This window comes from Trachymyrmex septentrionalis, unplaced genomic scaffold, assembly GCF_001594115.1.
Source record: "Trachymyrmex septentrionalis isolate Tsep2-gDNA-1 unplaced genomic scaffold, Tsep1.0 scaffold127, whole genome shotgun sequence".
NCBI classification, from domain to species: Eukaryota; Metazoa; Arthropoda; class Insecta; order Hymenoptera; family Formicidae; genus Trachymyrmex; species Trachymyrmex septentrionalis.
Window position 1 is genome coordinate 1,112,665 of NW_017304406.1, and position 8,940 is coordinate 1,121,604.

The window sequence follows — 8,940 nt, forward strand, 5'->3', positions numbered from 1 at the left end:
AGAGAGGAGAGAGAGGATCCGTGCCACTCGGTCATTGGTGAATGTACCGTGCCGTACCGTTTCGTACCGTATATACCCTCGGTCTCTATCGACGGAGAAGATGCTGGTATCTTCCTGATCCAATCCAAGAGAGGCATCGTACGAGAGAAACTTCGCGCGTGTCGTCGATCAATTAATAGGGGACCCAGAAAACGCAAAGATATATTCGCAGTGATACGCCTCCCCCCTCCCCTTTTTTGCAGAAGTTGAAACGGCATCGCAAATAGCACTCTATAGATATATAACTTCGACTTTCATTCTAATTATGACTCTATATAACGAAACTATTTTATAGATTACGGATACGAAGACCTAAGAGGAAATTACCAGCACAATATATCGGCTCTTCGCTCATCTTATATTATTACTGTTATGAAAGGGGAATGATAGGTTTATAAATAGATTATTTGTTCCCCATTATATCACGGAGGATAAAAAAGATTTGTTCTCCTTTTTTTCAGCTACTAATATATATTTAACTAACCCGTCTTCGATACTGATGTGTATGGAATAAACGTAAACACCTGCGCACTTATCGCCTTTACTTCGTTATTTCATTTGAAGTTATTTCGCACACAAAGAAGACGGTATAGAGTGAGATTGCTTCTCCCTCAGCTCGTGAAATGTATTGAAAAAATTTCGAGAATATGAGTCTCGCTTCAATATCCATCATTTCTTCGTGCAAGTAAGCACATATGAATCGCGCGTACGGAAATGTAAGCTTAATAAGCGCTTGTACTCGCGGAACATACGAAGCGGACGGAAGGCAGGAGGAAAATCGACTTTCCTTCTCGCGCACAGAGGCACGAGAGGTCAGGAGGTAGCGAAGTACCATCTCCTCGGATCGGGGCTGGTTCTCGCTTCGGAAAAAGCGGCGGCGGCGGCGGCGGCGGCGGCGACGGCGCGAGAGGTCCCGGGAGCCGCGACCCCGCAACAGCACGCGCGATTCCCAACGGTCAGGGATCATGCTAATTTATAGAAGTAATTTCGATAACGGCGGGGTTAGCGGATGCGCGTACTTGCCGTCGTTCCGCGCGGGTAAAAGCCGCGAAATCAATATACGCACACGGGAACAGAGAGAGGGAGAGGAAGAGAGAGAGAGAGAGAGAGAGAGAGAGAGAGAGAAGAGGAGTCGAGGATATAATAAACATTCGCTAAATTGTGCACAATTACGCTTTTATTGTACGCGGGATTGTAATGCGGATAACTGTAAAAACAGATGAGACGGGACGCCGCGGGATGATATCGAGAGACGAGGAAGTCGTCAATTCTGACATATTATGATGCACGCGCCGATTGAAATGGACCCAAGATACTAACTCGCAATGACGTGAGTATCTTTTATATATATTCTCCGTTATGCGATAGATCCGGAGTTTCTGTTAGACCGACTGTAAGGGGGATAAAATGTAAGCGTTCGCGACGAGAGGTTGCTTATAAGGAATTTTTCGGAAAGAGCTTCGTGCGCGATGTACGTATTTTACCTTTTTTTTTTTTTTTTTTCTTTTTTTCAATGCAAGTCTTTTTAACGTCAGTCCTCGAGGTGTGATTTCTCCGATTATCGTCTTATTATCGGCGTCTTATTATTCGTCGTCGCAACGAATTTTCGATCGGCGGTTTCGCGAGGCCGAAATACCATTTCCTCGCATCTGGCACCGAGCGGGGTCAAAAGGTAGCGAAGCGCCGGCGGGTCCGGTGCGGGTTCCTAACCGCGGTCGTAAAAAGGCGCGCGGAGGCCTCGAGAGCCGGCCCCGCGGTGCGGTGGTTTCCGACGTGCTATAGAGACCTCCCCCCCTCCTCTCCCCTCCCCCCTCCCCCTCTTCCACTTCCTCGCCGTTCGGTACAGTGTGAGTCGTTAATGACTCTGCGCGACTTCTCTCCACGTAACGATAATCGATCGCCGCGTTTGTTGTTGACAAGTAAAGTGAACTATGATTTTCTATAATCTTCATTACACTAACGAAGTGTGATCGGACTACTGACTAGAGTGAATAAAACGAGTACTAACGCTTTATCCTGTTTGAAGTAGTAGTTTTTGTATAAAGTAGTAAGGAACTACAGAAAATATTTTTAACCTGAAACAGGTTGTTTATTATATATTTATATACTCGTATATTAAATAAAGTATGTTTTTTTTTTTTTTTTACACTTATCCAATATTATTCCAATAAATATTTTCAAGCTGAGAAAGGCATAGGACGTACGTCGTAGGGTGGAAATTGAATTTCAGAAGAATTTCGGGAAATTTCTAATTTCATTAAAAGGGTCTGGTTTTCAATTTTTAGTCTTTACGTATTTTCTATCCATTAAATATACGCAGTTTATGGTTTTAAGTCAGGACATTTATCTTTATAGTTATCCCGCAGCCAGCTGCCGGTATGAACTATGTTTTACATACGAGTCTCATTTTATTGGAAATTTACAGAAGGAAGACGTCGCGAACCTTTTCTATCGGAGGTATCATTAACGCGTCGCTATGTACATGCTGCGCTCGTAGAATATAGGTAAAGCCAGCAGCGGCAATAGCGGTAGACCGTTAAGACTCGATCGTTTAAACATACGACAAGAAAGGGGAATAGAAAGAGGTGGAAGCGGGGCGGAGGAGACGGCAATGGAGGAGGAGGAGGAGGAGGAGGTCATGAACGTGCATACTTTGCGTGAAGGTGTGTGGAGTTCCAAATGTCAGCGGAGGATCGCTTCGCAGGAACGGACGTGTGCGAGTGAACGTTATGGCCGCGTTACATTGAGAGAGGTGCCTTCACCCTCTCGGAAAATCTTCTGTCGACCACCTACGCGCGCTGCGCTCGCCCATGATCATTTTCTAGGAATTACTGTTACGACGATCTCTCTCTCTCTCTCTCTCTCTCTCTCTCCCTCGCCGTAACGGACGAGATGAGCTGCGAAGGAACGATTAGACGCGAACGTGAAAGACGTCGTAATATCTTCGATCAATCACGCCATTTTTATTTGATTTATTCAATGTTACCTCTTTTTCTTTTCTTCCATTGGAATTAACTAATATTACTTAATACTTCAAATTGTAGTATGTATTAGCAACTGTTCGACTACAGTAACTCAATCCCTTTTCGCGTGTCTTCTTGAGTATCATGATTTTATTCGATTATCGATGTTGCGGAAATACGAAAGTTAACTAAAAAAAAACAAAAAAAAAAAACAAAAAAAAAATGAACATTTAGATATCGGCGCTGTACGATTTTATCCGTAATCTGAGGGAACATGGTCGACGCGATTACGGTATCGTGGGACAGCGATAAACTGTCGAATGTCGGACGACAGCGCGGATTTCCGTTTGTCGATCAAAACACAACATACGGACAATCAGCGACCGGTCCGGCTCGATCGACCTTAAAAAGGCCTGAGGTACGAGAGGCGATTTGCGCGAGCGAGCGAGCGACGATAATGGACCGGATCGTCGATTCGTGTGTTACATCGTCCGCCACCTGCACACGCAGCGAGAGGAGGAGGAGAGAGAGAGAGAGAGAGAGAGAGAGAGAGAGAGAGATTGCCGCCCGGTACCATAGTCGAATCGTGGGAATCGTCGGATTACATCCGCCCAATTAATTTTTTCGCCGGTACCGACCCTACGGTTTCGCATGGCGTTCTCGAATCGAGGGAGGAGAGAAGAGGAGAAAGAGGAGGCTGCTCCCGTTTTGTTTTTTACACGCGCTCGTTTAACTCGATTATACCGCGGGATGCGCCTCCGTAACGCGACCTGGGTGCGATGCAGCTCCCGCCAGATCGTGCGTGTTATATATTACGCCGATCCCGCAACGATTAGACGAGGAAATCGCCGTTGCTCGGTTAATAAGACTACTACCCGTGACCGTAGATGCGGCCTCGGAGGCCGCTTGCGAAAGTTCGATTAAAAGCGAAAGTTCGATTAACTCGGCAACCGAGTTATTTTCGATAGTCCCACTATTATTTATTACCGAGTTAAGCGTGAAAAGTTACGTATTTTCTACTGAAAAAAATCTACGCGCGCGTTTCCTCCTCGAAGTAGTCGCATCCATATTTATGCCAGTTGTCCCGAAAAAATTACAGATAGAAGAACGCCAAATCGAGAGAGATTGTACAAAGAGATTAATTCGAATTATTATTTTTTTCCTCGTTACAATTAATTATAACGAAGGAAAAGATGAGACAATTTCAATTCTTTACAACTCTTTCTTTTTTTAATAATTAAATGTTGCTATCGTTACGGAGATCATTTCAGTTATTTTTTTTCTTCGTTACACTTCCTCGCGTTACGCTTGTTTCTTTTTTTAATATCTTGTCATCGGTATGGACTATAAATTCGCTGTTGAGGGTTGTATCCGGGGAGGGGAAGGAAGAGCAGCGGTCCGTTTTTTTTTTCTCGGATCGCGCAAGTTCGAGAGAACGCAACGTACGGTGCATACGCGTGTGCAGTGTGCAGTGCGCACATTGCAGCGCGTGATGCACAAGTGCGAAAAAGTAAGAGGCGCGCACGCGTATGCAGTGAACTCGTCTCTCTCTCTCTTTCGATTCTGTATATCTTTCGAAGGACTTTCACTTGCCCTCCGCTTTGGTGCACATCGCCGAGTGCTGAGTTTACGAGCACACGAGGCGGCACTGAACATATCCTCCTCCTCTCTCCGCCTCCGACTATTGCCTCATCTTCACCTAGAATGAATGCATCGATGAAGCGACGGATTTAAACCTGCCGTTGGCTTAAGTTACAAAGGAAACGAGCCGCTTCCTTTGTCTGAAACAAATAATAATTAACGTTAAAGTATTGCAAATGTCTCGTGGCATCCATCGGCATTGTGTAGAATCTGTGCTCTATTAATTTCACTTAATATATAACGTATAAATCTGCGAGAATAAAGGAATGTGTTTATATTTACATAATTTGATTACTATGCTTTCTACAAAAAGAGAAACGATCGTGCCAAAGTATCTAAAATCTATATCTGAGATCTATATCTAGTTAAATTTTCACGTACTCCCATAAATCTGTCCTCTCCGTGTATCGGTATCTTGCATTGATTTAATTTCATCCGCCGAATGTCTATTGTCTTAGATTACACTTTGGACATAACCGAAAAAAATCCTAAATAACTGTCGAGACTCGCTGTAATTTCGACGCACGTGAATTGTCCCGGCGAAAAAAGGTAAAGAAAACTCGATTATTTCGATGACAATCATGTCTGTTGACAGCTATCACCATGTACGACACGAAGTAATTTTTCAGGTCGTTGCTTTCGATCGGCATCCGGCGCGACCGATTGGACGGAGGCGCCGAATTCTGTAGTACGATACGGATGATGTCGATGGTGTGGTTACTTTTCGTGGTCGTTGAAGCGCGGCGGGGATCGCGAAGGGCCGGTCGTAACCCTATCCCTGATGCCCTGATCGATGGCGACAGTTTGCGACGGTCTGCCGGTTCTCTTCCTACCATAATTCGGCGCTTTCGCCTCGTCGCTTTTCTAGATTGGAAGAGACATCACACGTCTAACGTGGTGGTCAGGTAAATTCGAAATACATCACGCGGCCCTCGTGAATTCCGTTTTTACCAGTCTTTACTTCATATCTCGTTCTTCTAGAAAAAAAAAAAACTCTTAGAAGAGATATAGCATTAATTCATATCAATTTATCGAGCAACTAAAAAAAAGGATGATGTTATCAACGGCATTATTTCGATTGAAAATAATCTTGTTTGATTCGATAAAACATTATTAATAAAACAAATAAATATTTTGTTGAAACAAGAGCGTGACGTGCATATTTCATCGACAGTATTATTGTATTGACAAAATTGTTTTCAATTGAATTAATGCCGTTGGTGTAACACAATTTTTTTTGCCGGTACATATTCGAGCAACAAGCTAAATAGAACAGACCAGCGAAATTGGCATTAATGCGTCTCTGCTAATGAGAGAAGAGTGCTCGAGTTTCAAGTCGAGCGTGACCAGCAGCGGGACGAAATGGTTACTCGCTCATAATAAATTACATAAATTTCGCGAGATTAATCGTGATCAACGACGGCTTAAGTATCTAGTCATCTCTTCTACGAGAAGGAAGAAGGGATAGATGGGAACGAGGCTGAAACGAACAAAAGTCGATGGGACTGGATAGACAGAGCGCTGTCGTCGTCATCGGGAGGCAGGACGAGAGAGTGTGTAGGAGGGTGTAGGAGGGAGAGACTAGAAGAGACACGAGAGAGAGAGAGAGAGAGAGAGAGAGAGAGAGAGAGAGAGAGAGGGAGGACAAACGCGAAGAATGCCGCGGCAATCGTAATAGGTTTGCAGCAGCGGCAGCGGCAACGGCAGCAGCAGTAACGCTGCAGGTAATAACCATCGCGTATATAACGACACGATGAGCCGTGGGTAGCTCTCGGCGGATGGACTTCAGACTTGGGGCCCCTCGATGGGCCTTTCACGAGGTTCCCCTGGTTTCTATACCGCGGTATATACCGAATGCGCGGTGTGCACCGATCCTCTCTTTCGAGCTTGATTACCCAAACCCTTTTACCGCAAAGATGCGCAACGAGAGGCTGTATAGTGGAAGACTTTGCGCCGCGTTTCAATCACGATCGCATAATTCCCTCTTATCATTTTATATAATTAATTATTTGGAATTAAAATACCTCGCGCGACACGTAACTTAATATTGAAAATTTAACGTTGAATCTCTTTGTAGTTATTAATTATACGTGAAATGAAAATGATTTTTTTTTCAACTGAAACTAAAGCGCTACGGGAAATAACAGTTTAGACTACATTCCGTTAAAGAATACCGTTTAAGAAATTAATTACAAACATAATAACTGAATAAATTCTTGCAAATGGATTAAGAGTTATTATTATCCCTCTCGCATTCGTATGCGCATGAACGAACACGGGGGGGGGAGGGGGGAGGGGGGTTTAACACTGCTTTGTACTTAGCAGGTAGTGCGACGATCACGGCAGTGCGCGACGTTTACAAACACCGCGTGTTTTACACGAAGCCGCTCGACGAGAGACAGCTCGTTATTAAGATTACACGGGGTGTGACATCCAATTATATCACGTCAAATTTCTTTTTCCCCTCGTAACGGATATTAGCTATCGTGTTTCGCGGAATCGATCTGTTACCTCAGTGAGAATTAGCATTTTCTTTTTGGAACTGTTAGAATTTCAATATAATTGATAGAATCCCGGCTCTTCCTCAAAGAGGAAGCTTGACCATACCTATATTTATTTTTCCAGCTCTCTCGATGGCTCCTTTGTGTTAATAAATTTTCTCCCTCTCTTTTCAATTATTTATTTTCAATTCGAACATCTTGCGCGATACATATAGTAACGTAATGGGAAGTGATTTGCCTAAAGTTAAAATAGCTCGTCCGATGAAAATGATTTTTTATTTGCCGAAGCACTACGAGAAATGCCTAATATCTATTGCGTTGATCCAACCGAAGAACGACACGCAACGGCCATCAGCACGCAGGACCAGTTTCAATATCTCAAATCCGGAAGAGACGATGCGCTGTCTCGAATCTAGGATGCACGGCGCGAGCGGTTTGCATAGTTACATAAAGTTGTACGGCTTATCGGCCGCTATCTCTCACGCGTCGTTCCGCAATGATGCGATTTCCTCTTCGCGACTTCGGCTCGTTCGACGTCGTTGCCGTTCGACTGGGCCCTTTCTCCCGTCGATCTTCCCACAAGCAGCACCAGCAGCAGCAGCAGCAGCAGCAGCAGCAGCAACGCGGGTTCTCGCGAGTGCAACGCTGGCACACCGGCGCGGTCTTTGTTGTCGCGCGGTGTATTTCATGTTCTGCCTCCTTAAGCACTGTTCGTGACGACGACGACGATGACGAGCACAGAAATAGCGACGAGAGTGCTGATATCGGTCTGGCCTCGAAAGGCGCGCTCGCGGTAAGTAATACGAAGAAGTGTCCCAGAATCGAACGCTTCCCAGAGGAGTTAAACGAACAGTTTCAAGATTTTTAAAGAATAGAATTGTGATGTTAAAAGCGAGAGATCGCAGGAATTTTTTTTTTCTTACACTATAATGCTGAAATAGGCATAAATTTTAATTACGAAGATATTTGTAATGCTTAAAATTAGAGATTTATTCTGATTTGCGCAAGGAAATGAGAAATTCTGTGGGATATATTATACATATGTGTTTTTTTTAGGAGTATCGCGTGTTTACAACACGATCAAACTTTTATTATGTAACGGAGATTAAAGATGAAGCGGGGGGTGAAGCACGAAAAAAACGAGAGCCCAATATTTTTTTTAATGTATCATTATTAATCGTTCACTGTCGTTTGCGTGACATCGTTATATTGACAATTCATCTATTTACACGTTTCATATAATAATAATATTAATAATTAATAATAATCGCAATTGTATAGTCCTACTACAAATATACAGATGTGCTGCGTGTATGTCAGTGTATGTATACGCTGTGTGCATATTTATCTTCTTTCTGTTTTATACAAAAACGGGGTACGGTACGCCTAGGATAGAGTCTTTACAATCTTCGTAAATGCCTCCTCGCGAACGAAAGGCCACTATCAGCGGGGAACAATATCCTTTTTTCACGTGAAAACACATCGCTGGTACAAAAAAGAAGTTAATTCTAATTCAAAAGTCTAAAAGTTCAAAACGTCGTTGAAAGAAATCTAATCGGGAGTGGGACAAGGGGATAAGACGGATGGGAATGATGGAGGAGATTGTTCAACGATAGCGAGACGTATCAAATCCGTCCGAAGGAGTGTAAGTACAAAAAATGACAACAGCTTTATTACACATCGTAATTCGTACAATATAATCTCGCATTTACACGCACGCGTTTCTCGTTAATTTGGAGTCTGTACGCGCGCGACGGCGGCCATTGGGGGCTCGACGGGGGGGGGGGGGGGGGGAA